Below are 13,074 nucleotides of genomic sequence, written 5' to 3' on the forward strand. Positions count from 1 at the left end.
TATCTCCCTGTTACTAACATAAAAGTAGCATTGTGATTAACCTATTCACCTTCCTCTTTTTGGGGATATTGGACTCTATATAATTAATACTTTCTAAAATATATAATCTCTGTCCACGTACTCAAGAGTCCATAGGCTGATGACAGACATCATAATGCACTGGGGTGAAATGAAAGAATCATGCAAAACTTAATGAGCTATCTAAAAAGTATTTTGTTCCCATTTCCAGGGAACACGTTTTTGGTTGGGTAGATTCACCTTTCTAACCAATAAAAATATAAGAAAAGCTTTCAGCACTCCTCAGTTGGATTCCTCTTAGCAACCAGGTATGAAAGTTGTATGACTTTTGTTTCAGCATTCTATAAGGTCAGATCTTAAAACTTAGAGAAAGACTTTGGAAGCATTCTTTCCATTCAGGCAAGGTGGTGGCCAGCTGGGTGGCTATAAGCATTTTCTCAGATACCTGAATCTGTAGCATTTCCTCAATTGATTAAATTTGCCAACAAAATTGGTAAAACACAAACTGTTGATCTGAAGGGTTACACAAGAACTTGTCACAATAGGGAAGCCACTTCCTTTTGCAGAGAAGTCTGTTTTTTCAGAACCTGAAGGAGAAGCTATCTTTGATCAGGCTGGTGTGCAACAGATATTGCTATCCTGATGGGCAAGTGCAGGAAGTCTAACAGGTTCTTTAAAAGATAATAGTGACTAATATTGTTGGTGTTTAGGTCATGGTGAAACTGTTGCAGTGGTTTGGGCTGATATGAAAAACTTTGAATATACACTATCAAAAATGATTTAAGGAAAAAACTCAAACAAAATTCAAGAGCTCAAGAAAATTGCTTCTGGCAAGCCAGCAGGCTTGATACTAAATTTACTCTTACTGACATTATGAAACACAGTGCTTTACTTGTTCCAGGACAGTTACACATGCGGTAGGTGGTCCCAGTCAACCTATAGAGGGTAACGCTGATTTTTGACTGCTTTCCTTCCATATATAGTAGGCTGTGGTTAAGAACTGCAAGATAAGAATTTTACAGAAGTATCTGTATTACCTGCTTTGCATATAACATTGCATTAAAATTCATACAGATCAAGATTTTCTTAGGATTCCATGTTATTCCACTGATAATACATATGTTTATGGATAAAATTAGGACAAAAGTTCATAAAATGGGAAGGATGATAATAGAATTTTGGAAGAAAATTATTTTATGATCTTTTATGATGAATTAAAGAGGAAAGTAATATGGGATTCATCCTGCCATGGAGCAGGATTTGATAACATAATTTGTTCTGGGTGAGATCTAAAAGCTAATAAGTAAAGCAGATTTTCATGGATAGTTTATTTCCTAGTTGTTTTTATAGGCATCCTGTCTTTTCTTTTTCTTCTAATCATAACAGAAGCAACTCTGGTGGAATTTTCCAGGAAAATGAAGTGAAACCAAAGTTATGGGGTCTAAAAATAGGTGATCTGAATACGGCATTTGCCTGTATCTACTGAATGTGGGGAAAACAGGTCTAGCAAATCTCAATTCAGTTGCCTGAATCACTCACTGCTCACTTCAATTTAAATATTGTAGTAAACCACCATCCACCCTTTAAGGCACCTTAGCAGGTAGTCTGAATGTGTCTTACTCTTCCTTTCCTTAGAAACAAAATTATCCTCTGGAGACTAGGATGCCTGCACAGAGTTCATAAAAGTTTGTCACTTTCACTATAGCTTATAGCAGGTTATGAAATTTCCATAGATAAGCATAGAAAAATGTCTAGATGGACAAAATAATTAAAATCTTAGTATCTGCGATAGCAGAGTTAACCCAGCCAGTATTGCACCACAAAGCCAACAATTAAGGGAAAAAGATAAAAAAGACTGTTTCCTAAGCTAAATCCAGTTTTCTGTTAGAAAAGGATAAATTCCAAGAAACTCCAGTTCCTCATTGGCATATCATTGCCCATACTGTCTGATAACAGCAAGTGAATTTTGATTTCTGAAAGATTTATAGGCAATATAGGCACATAATTCTTACTGAAAATATTGGGACATTTTCTGAAACCATTTTGGCCGTTTGAAAATCACATGTTTCCAGTCTAGTCAAATCTCAAAATACCAATTAAAGAAAGGACTTCTTATTGAATTAAAGTTAATGCTTGAAATTCTCCGTCAGTGTCCAGCATATCCTCTTTAAACTCCTATTAAATGTACTAAATCTCTTTAAAGAACAGGTATCCATCTACCTTATCAAAAAGCACAGTAGTCTTGAAAAGCCCTTATGAACAGCACCCGTTAAAGAAAAGATGAATCTTTCCAATTTCACTTATATCCTAAAAAAGAAGGGCAGACTGATGACCTTTGTTAAGACAGCCTAACCTGTAAATTCCAATCCAAATTGCAAGTAAATGAATGAAGGAGTAAGAGAAAAGGCTGCTTTTGGAGCTTCCCTTCTGTGTGATGATTACTGCTGAAAACCTTTGGCTTCAAATCTGATGGGCACATTTGATTAGTAAAGCAAACTGAAATACTTTCTCCTTGTCAGAGGAGCTCACTTCAGGTAGCTGAGTCCCAAAGAGTGTTTCACAAAGCTTTTCTATTATAGAAAGAAATCTCCACTGGAGGAGCTACTGGAACAGATGTTCCAAGGCACCATTTAGCCTAAATAACATGAAGACATTCAAGATAGTTTGTACTCAGGTATTTCATGATTCCCCAGGGGAAGGAGGAGTCAGGCAGATTCTATATCTAAAGAAACTTGATGCATCAACCAAATTCATTTCAGAGATGCTACTGCAATTTACTAAAGTGAATCACCGAGATATGTAATTCTGCTAGACACTCCCTTTCATGAGCTAATAAAGTCAAAGTAGCTGACAAATATAACATACCAATCTGTGAGACTTCACTTAATTTTTAATTAAAATAGCTGTAACATATAGATAGCAGTACATATTCAACAGGACATGATACCATAGGCATTATTTAAAACAAGAGTTATCACACGATAATAGAGCAATATTCCACCTATTTTTAAAAAAATCACATGTTTTTAAACTGGACAGTTATTTTTAAATGCTAGTAAAAATGCTTCTTTATTTCCTCTGTTTGCAATGAAGTAGACTCAGACGCCTGGGTCCTTATGATTTGAAATCCCGCTACAAACTTCATTAGTACTGTTAGTGCTCTCCTTTATCTTCCTGATTCCTTCATCAGATTGTGTGTACAGCAATTATGCATGTTCCTCTAAGCAAGAGGAGACACAAGCACCAATCTAAAGATAAATGGATCATGTGTGCTGAGGAAATTGTGGCAGCACATAGCTCTCCAACTGTCCTCGCAACTTCAGAAATTATACTTTTTCAGAAAATTAGAAAATACAGATATATATTAGCAAGGTGGACTGTTCAGGTTGCTGACTACCTCACGGATTCATTTATTTAAACTCGGGAGCAGAAAGCAGTCGTCTGAGTGGTGAACAGAGTAAGGGGCTGATAGTAATCAGAGCAGAGAGCTAGACTCACATGTACCTCTTAGGCAAAATGTGGAATATAAGAAATTGTAGCTTTAAATGAAGAAGCCAGAAAACAACATTTTACTATTAAAACAATGTAACTGGAAAGAAGAGCATTTTCCAGAGCTGAGGAGGACTTTTAATAAATATATGCCAGCTGGCCTCACTTGGTGGAATCAGATATTAACCCTGTGCTAATAGACTGTGTTGCTATATCATTTCATTTATTTTATAAAAGAATATAGGAGCTCTTCTTTTTTTTCCTGCTTCTGAAGAAAGGGAATGGTGAGCAGACAGTTAGTTGGACTGAAACTGTGAGTACAGCCAAGCTCAGAGGGTTGTGAGCATCAAGTCTAGTCAGAATCCAGTCAATAGCAGTGTATCCCATGGAGGAAAACTGAGTCCAATACTGTTCCAGTTATTAATGACCTGAATAATGCAGCAGAGTGTACCCACAGCAAGTCAGCTGAGGATTGAAAACTGGGTTGTGCTGCCATTCACACCAAGTCTATCACAAGCCAGCAATGTGCCCTGGCAGTAGAGAAGGCCAATAGGGTACTGGGCAGAGGATTAGGTAAAGCATTTCCAGGAGGCCACAGGAGGTGATGGCCCATGTTCAGCTCTGGTGAGGCCACACTGCAACTCTGGGTCCAGTGTTGGGCTCCTCAGTACTGAAGAGAGATGGACCTGCTGGAGTGAGTTCAGTGAAGGGTCATGAAGCTGATGGAAGGATTAGGGCATTTGTCATGTGATGAAAGGCTGAGAGAGCTGCTATGATTTAGCCTGGAGAAGGCTTGGGGTAAACCATGTAATTGTGTAGAAATATCTACTGCGAGGGAGTAAAGACGATGATGACTCTTCTCAGTTATGCCCAGTGACAGGACGAGAGGCAATGGGCACAAACTGAAACACAGGCAATTACATCTGAATCTAAGAAAAAAGTTTTTTCTTTTTTTTTTCTTTTTCTTTTTTTTTTTTTTTTTTTACTTTGGGGTGACAGAGCAGTGGAGTGCAATCACCTAGAGTGATTGTAGAGACTCCATCTTTGAAGATATTCAAAAGTCATCTGGGCACAGTGCTGAGAAGCTTTCTGTGACCTTGCTTGAGAGGGGTTGTTGGACTGGGCAGTCTCCAAAGGTCCCTTCAAATCTCAACCATTCTATGATTCTGGGAAGAAAAAAAAATACTGTGCTAGGGTACTTCAACAATAAAATATGAAGAATAACAACAACAAATAAGAATAGAGCTGTGGCTGGAAGACCTTTACCTTGGTTGTTATTTTATATTTTCTTCTAGATTTGATGGTAAAGTTGCCTTTTTGGTCTTGTTACAAAATGCACAAGCCTGGAAGTGGTTGTTGAAACCACTGCACTGGACAAACTTCTAGGAATATCTTCCTACTGCACTGAAGATGCAAATATAGATTGCTAAATATCTTGATTTTTAGCAGTTAGTATTATTTCATCTAGGGACATTCAGACTAAATGTTTTCACTTAATTTTTTGGGGGGAAATAAAATAATTAAAAGAATTTTAAACAAGTAATTCAGAGTTGGAAACCTCAAGGCTGCAAAGTGGGGTGGGGAAAGAGCTAAGCCCTGGGTACTTCCAGTTCTCATGGAAAAGATTCAGATCTATTTATTGCACTTATTACCTGTTTGGGGTTAGTTCTTTGGATGTTTAGTTGGTTGATTGGTTAAACATGAATGCTATGTTAACTTAGGAAGCTTTCACTGGTTGGTATGTTCAGTGTTCTGGGTGTTTGCTATTTGCTGCTTACAGTATAATTTGCCCTATAAAGATTATTTTTAATCTTCCGAACTGAGAGTGGGCCTGATACTGAGCTCATTTACATCAGGATTGATTTCATTGATTGATTTCAATGATATCTTTAATTAGGTCAATAGAGTTCTATTTACCTGAGATAACGTTGCTTGTGTTGCACAAACCTTTCCTTCACTTTGAAGAACCATTTTAAAAGACAGCCTTCTATGTACATTTTTAACACTGAAGTTCAGTAAACCTTTCATGCTCTGCCTAGAAACCTATGTGAAGCTTTACACAGTTAGTAGTCTCATTCATTTTTACTTCCATGTTTAAAGTTAGAAAGCTATTTAAATATCCTTCTGGTTTGGGAAGCTATATACTTAGCTCTGTTCCTAACAAGAGAAGTCCTAAATGGTAAGGAGAACCCAGGCAACTACAGGCCAGTCAGCCTCACCTCCATCCCTGGAAAAGTCATGGAGTAGTTCATCCTGGCTTTTGTCTCTAGACATGTGGAGGATGGGAAAGTGCTCAGGAGTAGTCAGCATGGATTCACCAAGGGGAAATCATGCTTGACTAACCTGATAACCTTCTGTGATGGAATGATCAGTTGGGGAGAACAGTGGATGTTATATATCTGTATTTCAGCAAGGCTTTTCATGCTGTCCCTCACAGCATCCTCCTGAGCAAGCTCCGTCAGTGTGGGATAGATGAGCGCACAGTGAGGTGGATTAGGAACTGGCTGGATGGCAGAGCCCAGAGAGTGGTGATCAGCGGTGCAGAGTCTAGTTGGAGGCCTGTAGTTAGCGGTGTCCCCCAGAGGTCAGTCTTCGGTCCATAGATTTGTTCATCAATGAGCTGGATGAAGGCACAGAGCGCTCCCTCAGCAGATTTGCTGATGAGACGAAACTGGGAGGAGTAGCTGATACCCCAGAGGGCTGCGCTGCCATCCAGAGGGACCTGGACAGACTGCACAACTGGGTGGTGAAAAACCTCATGAAATTCAACAACGCCAAGTGCAAGGTACTGCATCTGGGGGGAATAACCCCAGACACCAGTACAGGCTGGGGACTGACCTTCTGGAGAGCAGCTCTGCGGAGAAAGACCTGGGTGTCATGGTGGATGACAAGTTGACCATGAGGCAGCAGTGGCCAATGGGATCCTGGGGTGCATTAAGAAGAGCGTCTCCAGCAGGTCGAGGGAGGTGATCCTGCCCCTCTACTCAGCCCTGGTGAGGCCACATCTGGAGTATTGTGTCTAGTTCTGGGCCTCACAGAGCTGTGGAGCTGCTGGAGAGAGTCCAGCGCAGGGCTACGAGGATGATCAGGGGCCTGGAACATCTGCCCTATGAGGAGAGGCTGAGGGAGCTGGGCCTGTTCAGCCTGGAGAAGAGAAGGCTGAGAGAGGATCTAATCAGTGTATATAAGTACCTCAAAGGAGAGAGGGAAGAAGATGGGGCCGGCCTCTTTTCAGTGGTGTCCACCGACAGAACTAAAGGTAATGGCCACAAACTGAAACACCAAAAGTTCCACAAGAACTTAAGGAAAAAATTTTAACAGTGAGGGTGACAGAGCACTGGAACAGGCTGCCCAGAGATGTTGTGGAATCTCCTTCTCTGGAGATCTTCAAAACCCACTTGGGTGCAATCCCGTGACATGTGCTCTACGTGACCCTGCACGTGCAGGGGAGTTTGGACTAGATGATCTCTAGAGGTCCCTTCCAACCTTAACGATTCTGTGATTCTATGATTCTATGATTAAATCTTATCCTTGCAAATGATTCAGTTACAGCTTTTTGCAGTGTAAAGAAATTATTCACCTTTGATGAGACAGATTATAGATCTTTCGCATACACAGCTTGTGTTGACATGAGTAGAAATTCTGTAGAGAGTGCTGGGATACTTAGGGTGCTCACAGTCTGAACTTGAAGGCCTTAGTAAGAGCATCGCACCGAACATTTGGCACTGCGCTAGATTTAAAAGTGGCTTCGTTCTGAATCTATTTTATGTATGCATTTTGTTGTTTTTGGTTTTGACTCACTGACTGACTCCTCAGTGTTAGCTGAATGTGAGATGTTTGGCCCAGGATGATACGGTAGAACTACTACTTTCTGGAATAAAGTAGATTGGAGAAGTAATTCAAAACTAAAGTACTGTAATGTTAGAACTGTGTTCCTGTTCACAGTGAGACTCTCTGAAAACACTTCCTTCCCAATGATCTACTATTTCTGGCTCAACAATGCCCAAAACTGTGGCTTATGGTATATCATGCCTTAAAAATCCTATAGTAAATTCAGTTGTTTATCAGTTCTTTGCATCCACATTTGCAAATATAACAACTTGTTATTTTAGAAAGTCTCGCCTCTGGGATATGCCACTTTGGAAAATATATTCACAGGATTGCCTTGTCCAGACTTGTGTGGCAGCTTACACAGAGACTACAGGCTCTGCATGATTCCTTCTTGATAGTATAGATGTGAAGATTCTTAAAAATATTTGAAAAACCTTTGGCAGGCCAGTGTTATAGATTCCTATTTTTCCTCTTCTGTTTAGAATGCTGCAGTAAGGTTAAATTTTGTTCACTCCATTCACAGTTCCCACTGGACTTAAAATATTTGGCCTAAAAAGTGCTGATGAACACAAATGGCAACATTTCAGCCTGAAATGCACCTGCAAAGAAAGAGCCTCATTTGGTTGCTGTAGAAGTGAATTTTGCATTGTAACAGTTCTTCCAGGAGAAAATGAAATGGAGTAAAATCCCAGACTGGATTGCTCATTTCTTCTGATCCCTGTCTACTCTCATGAATCAAATTTGCAGTCCTGCCCAATGCCTCAAGTTACAGAAATCCCATTTAACTGAAAAATGCAAACAAAAATATGAAAAAAAGCATTCTTCTGAAATAAAAGCAGTGGCATCTAATAAACAAAGTTACCTAATCCTGAATACCTTTTATTAAGCAAGCATTTCTTTCTCTTATTATGGGTTCAGAACAATTTAGTTTTATTCTTCTGTCACATGTACCACACATGACATAGTTCTTTTATATCACAAGAGGTGGTTTCCTTTGTATTAATTAATTAATTTATTATATGAATGATCTGTGAAAGCAAACTGCAGGAGCCAAGTTAGTAAGCAAGACAGCAGTGAAGGCTGATTCATTCATCAGAAGACTGAGAGAAAGAAAATGTGAGGAAAGAAGCCACCTCAAATTGTTTGGTAATGGATATGAAATAGTAATTAGGGAAGGTCATTGAAATGGTTATAGCAATTAAGCCAGTTTTGGTCACTCCTGTTTTTAAAATTCTCAGAGTTATTTGGCATATAAGGACTTCATACAGAAAGTACTGAAAATAGTCACTAACATTACATATGTAAAGTAATAATAGTAGAGTTGTTGAGGTTTTTTTTCATGTAATTTCTAAGGAACTCATGCCAGATATTATATGTTTTACACACTGAATATTACTGTTTAGCAGAAATTGGGGTAGTACTGTAAGATAAGTTTTTGACAATTAAAAGGATTGACAGTTCAGCATTGGATGTGACTTGATTAGCTGAACTGATCAATCTGATAGTTGTGTCATCCCAAAAGCTAGATGTTTGTAATAGCAAAAGTGGTAGTCTAGTCTTTGGCACTGCTGTTGTAAAGCCAAAGGTACTCCACAGTTGTAAATCACCTGAATTTACAACTGAGAAAAAAGACAAGTAGAAATTTTCTTCCTTATGCTCCTTATATATGGATTATTGAAGATGATAAGCGATAGGTTTGTGTGACATAAATGTTTCCAATCACATAATATGAAAGTGTTTTCCACTGTTACTTTTTTTCAAAGCATATGTGATGGGGTTACATGGTTGACATACACACTTCTAAAGCGTGCTATGCAACTGCTTTCTTTCTGATTTCTGTTGAATCTTATGTATCAAAACTTATCCTGGTATATCAGATATATATGAAAAGTTTCACCAACTGCCTCATTATTTAAAAGAAGTCTGTGTAAAAATTACATGAGCTAAGCAGCTTCCTGGACAGCCTGCAAAGCACTGGACCAAAATCTTTTGAGAATAACCTTTAGCTGCTTTGTTATCATCTCCAGTAATTAAAACTATCATTCAGTTTTAAAGGCTGACATCCAAATGAAAGTTGAAAGTTGTTTTGTGTTCCATGGCAATATGTTGAATAAAACTTTGCCCTCGAATAATTAAGCACAAAATATATTTGATAAAGTAGCAGTGGAAATACAGAATGACTAATAATTATTACCAGATTGTTAGGAATAGGTCTGGAATTAAAAAGAAAACAACAACAAAAAAACATGTTTATACTATAGTCTGTTGTTATCTAATGAGAGTTATTTGTGTGTGCTTCTCTGAAAATACAGCCAAGAAGGGCAACCTTTAAGTACTAGAACATTTTTTAGGGGAGCCAAGAATACTCCTACATTTGATGGAGTGGGGTGAATGGTTCAGAATAGAATGAAATGAAAATTCTGCCCCTATCTGTAAGTCTGGTACTGGAGGTGAGCGTGAGAGGTGTTGCAGTAGTTCAATACCACATTTTCTTCTTTCCAAGCAGAGAAGACTAGTAGCTAGATTGGAGACTGTTTTGCATAAGCAATGTTCTCAAGTACTCTGCTGAAGCTGTTTCACCTCCTAGAAAAGAATTCAAAACAGCAGTAGACCATAGGGGTCATTCTTCTGGAAAAGCAGGACATGCTGGGTTCTTACCTTTGCTCCAAGGACACAATAGTTACATTTTGTGAATTGACTGCTTAATATTAAATTACAAAATCAGTCCTGGGAGCAGGGATCGGCAACCACATTTCTTTCTTGTAGAATAGTGCCTTTGTATACAATGTACATTGAATGCAGTGTATTTTTGCATGATCCAAATAGCATGAAAAGAAGTATGTCTAGACGTTATGCCACTCTTCTGTTTTCTGCTTGTTAGTAGAGCCTGCCCCCTATACGGCTTGTAGTGTGGTGACTTGAATACTTTTCTCGGAGATGTAGTGTCCACTTGAACTGGGAAAGATCTTAGTCTGATAGTTCTTTAGCAAGAGATGTGCTAGACAATATATTTTATCTAGGGGAGAAAGGGAGATGATAGGCATGAAAAAAATGAAGGAAGAAAGAGAAAGTTCTTCCTTTGGCTATAAAGGCAAGGAAACCAAAAGAATGGATTATAGGAAGCCTTTGGCTGGCAGAGCATACCTGCTGGATTGGGCCCCTCTGGGGCCCAATATTTTCACTGAGGCCCAGTATTTTCACTAGGTGTGAAAACAGTCAGTACCTAGGACATTCTGAAACCTAAAAGGGATATAGGTGCAGAGCTTCTTAAGACTGTGGCTGTTCGGATAAACTTAGAAGCAGATCCTTAAAGTAATTGATCAGGGCGTGAGTTTTGAGTATCTCAAATGGTCTCCCAGGTAGATGAGGTGTCTCCCAAATTTAAGGAGCAAATGAACAGGTAAGGTATCATTGTATCAACCAAGAGAAATAAATGTGATGGACCACAGCATGTTGCATGAGAATTCCCATCGGAAAGTGAGGTAGAAATTGCTGATATTTTTTAAAAAATGTTTATTTAAGTGATTATTGTTGAAATTCCCATTAGAAGATGAGTTTAAGAAAGAATTTGTTTCAATGATTGAAGAGTCTTCTACCGCAGAAATGAGAGGAGTAAGTTCCAGCTCCAAGGGAGCACAGAACTTGCATAGACACAGACTGCAGAAAGACACAAAGAAGTGATTAGCAGGTCAGCATGGGAGCAGTTCACAGGGAGAGTGAAATATGCTGTTGAGGTTCTTTCCTGGAAAAGTAGGAAATGAGGAAGATATGAAAGCAGCAATCTAGATTGTATTAACATTGTGCAAAATCCTTAGAATAACTATTAAAAGAGCTTTAAGGAAGAATGGTGTTTTCAGCCTAACTCATTTCACACCCACATGCAATGTAGCACAGTAGAGCTGTACTTTTTTCTTATAGCTCATTTTGTTATGTAACTCAAGATCCTTTGCAATATTTGGTCTTCATACTGTATTGATGGAATTTTATAATACCAGGCCACTTTTCAAAACCCATCCAATATATACAAAATATTGACTTTCTGAGATGTTTTTTTATAATGGAAAGGCAAAACTGTTAAACTTGACTTTATCTGTTGGGAAGATATGAAGAGCGATGAATCAGAATTAATAATTATTTAGAAATACAAAAATTAAAGTAATAGTAATGTATTCTTAAAACAAAGGGTAACTGTCCTTTGCGAATATGTGTTTTGCTTGAAATGGGCGTATTGCACATCATAGGGTAATGCAGTAAGGAAGTAAGGTACACAATTTATCTGAGCTTTGGAAAGTGTCTGATGCAATTCAATTTAGTAAATGTATTTTGAAGTCATAAAACATAATATAACATCACATATAAAGGGACAGAAGGAACAAGTTCATGTTAGATGGGTTAATTCTATTGGCTCTTACGGACCTCAGGTACTTCTGTGTGCAGAAATTTAAGTTAGCAGAACTAGACCCTAAAAATAATCGTGCAAGATGCAATTGAGAGAGCACAATACGTCAAGGATATTTCGGTATGAATCGCATGCCGAATATTTGAAGAAAAAAAAAATATTTCAGGCAGAAATAGAGGAATTGACTCTGATCTCATGCACATTGCTTCTACCAGTGTGTCAGTGCAGTGAACTCCAGTAAAACAGTTCCTGACTTGAACTATCCTGAGACCAGATTCAGATTCAGGATCTAATTTTATGCAGTGTATGATTTTCTCTGTACCTCTATCTATGTATGTGTCTTGGAACACTGGCAATTGTAGTTGTTTGCTTGACTATTCCACACTGAAGTTCACTGTTTCTGTGTGGCCAGATGGAGTTGGTGCCCCAACTGGAATATCATATAGTCAGACAACCAAGTCAGTGCAGGCTCCATGACTGCCATTGCGCTCAGCAGGTATAGTTAATTGGAAATATATACAAATATATGTATATATGTAGGTGGGTATATTTCCCCAGGGAAGTTCTTCTCCTCATGACACATCAGCTTTCATTATCAGGGCAGATAATCCAGTGCAGATCTGAACAACAGTGGGAAATCAGTGATAGGAAGAAGGACCTGACAGTTTCTAAAATGATGGCAATGTACGATGTTAAGGTGGACTGAAAGCTGAAATAGTCTCACTGGAAATGTTTTTGCAGATACAACAGCAGAAGAAAAAAAGGGTTCTCTCTCTTTTTTTTTTTTTTTTTCTCTCTGCTACCATAACTTACATTCCCTGAGTTTGACAGGTTTGTAGGCAAGGCTGCTACTCAGGTACTATAATCTCCACCCCAAAATTTTCCATTGTCATAGATAGTCTGTACACAGACTGTAGAGGGCAAATAAACAGGAAATAAGACCCTTTGCTGAGAGCTATATTACTGAGTCAACACCAGATTCTTCTGTCTTGTTCACCATCTCTTCAATCACAAAAATTAAAGACTACTTCTGGATAAATGAATAAAACAAGGAAGGGTTCATTAGTGTAAATGCTGAGTCCACCTATTGCAACATCACTTGTGTTCATACAGATAAGTTTTTACCTCCCAAAATAGGGAAGCCACATCCAAAACTTTTTGAATGTGTCCAAAAAGACACATCCTTTGCAAGTCCCTAGCCATCGTCAGTATACTATTCCTGGACTTTTTCTGGAAGGATACTGATTCAAGTCAAAGCCATGATCAGGACTTCACTAACAGTTTAACGGTATGAATGGTCACTTGCCACTGCTTGGTCTGATGTGCTGTCTCTGATT

At 38.5% G+C, this 13,074-nt stretch overlaps 1 protein-coding gene across 14 annotated transcripts in view; it reads left to right on the top strand.

Moving 5' to 3' along the window:
• MYT1L (myelin transcription factor 1 like) overlaps positions 1-13,074 on the top strand; it is a 288,588-nt gene that overhangs the window by 184,777 nt on the left and 90,737 nt on the right. Inside the window, exon 1 of one of the 14 annotated variants that reach the window (XM_088530575.1) lies at positions 301-326. The exons of the other annotated variants lie outside the window; for them this stretch is intronic. The gene's annotated coding sequence lies outside the window, so the exon portion shown is untranslated. Of the gene's footprint in view, positions 1-300; positions 327-13,074 lie in introns of those variants that run through there. 14 annotated transcript variants of the gene reach the window in all.

This window comes from Tinamus guttatus, unplaced genomic scaffold (genome assembly GCF_059628265.1).
Source record: "Tinamus guttatus ecotype Peru unplaced genomic scaffold, ASM5962826v1 Tinamus_guttatus_pri_ptg000383l, whole genome shotgun sequence".
Lineage (NCBI taxonomy): Eukaryota > Metazoa > Chordata > Aves > Tinamiformes > Tinamidae > Tinamus > Tinamus guttatus.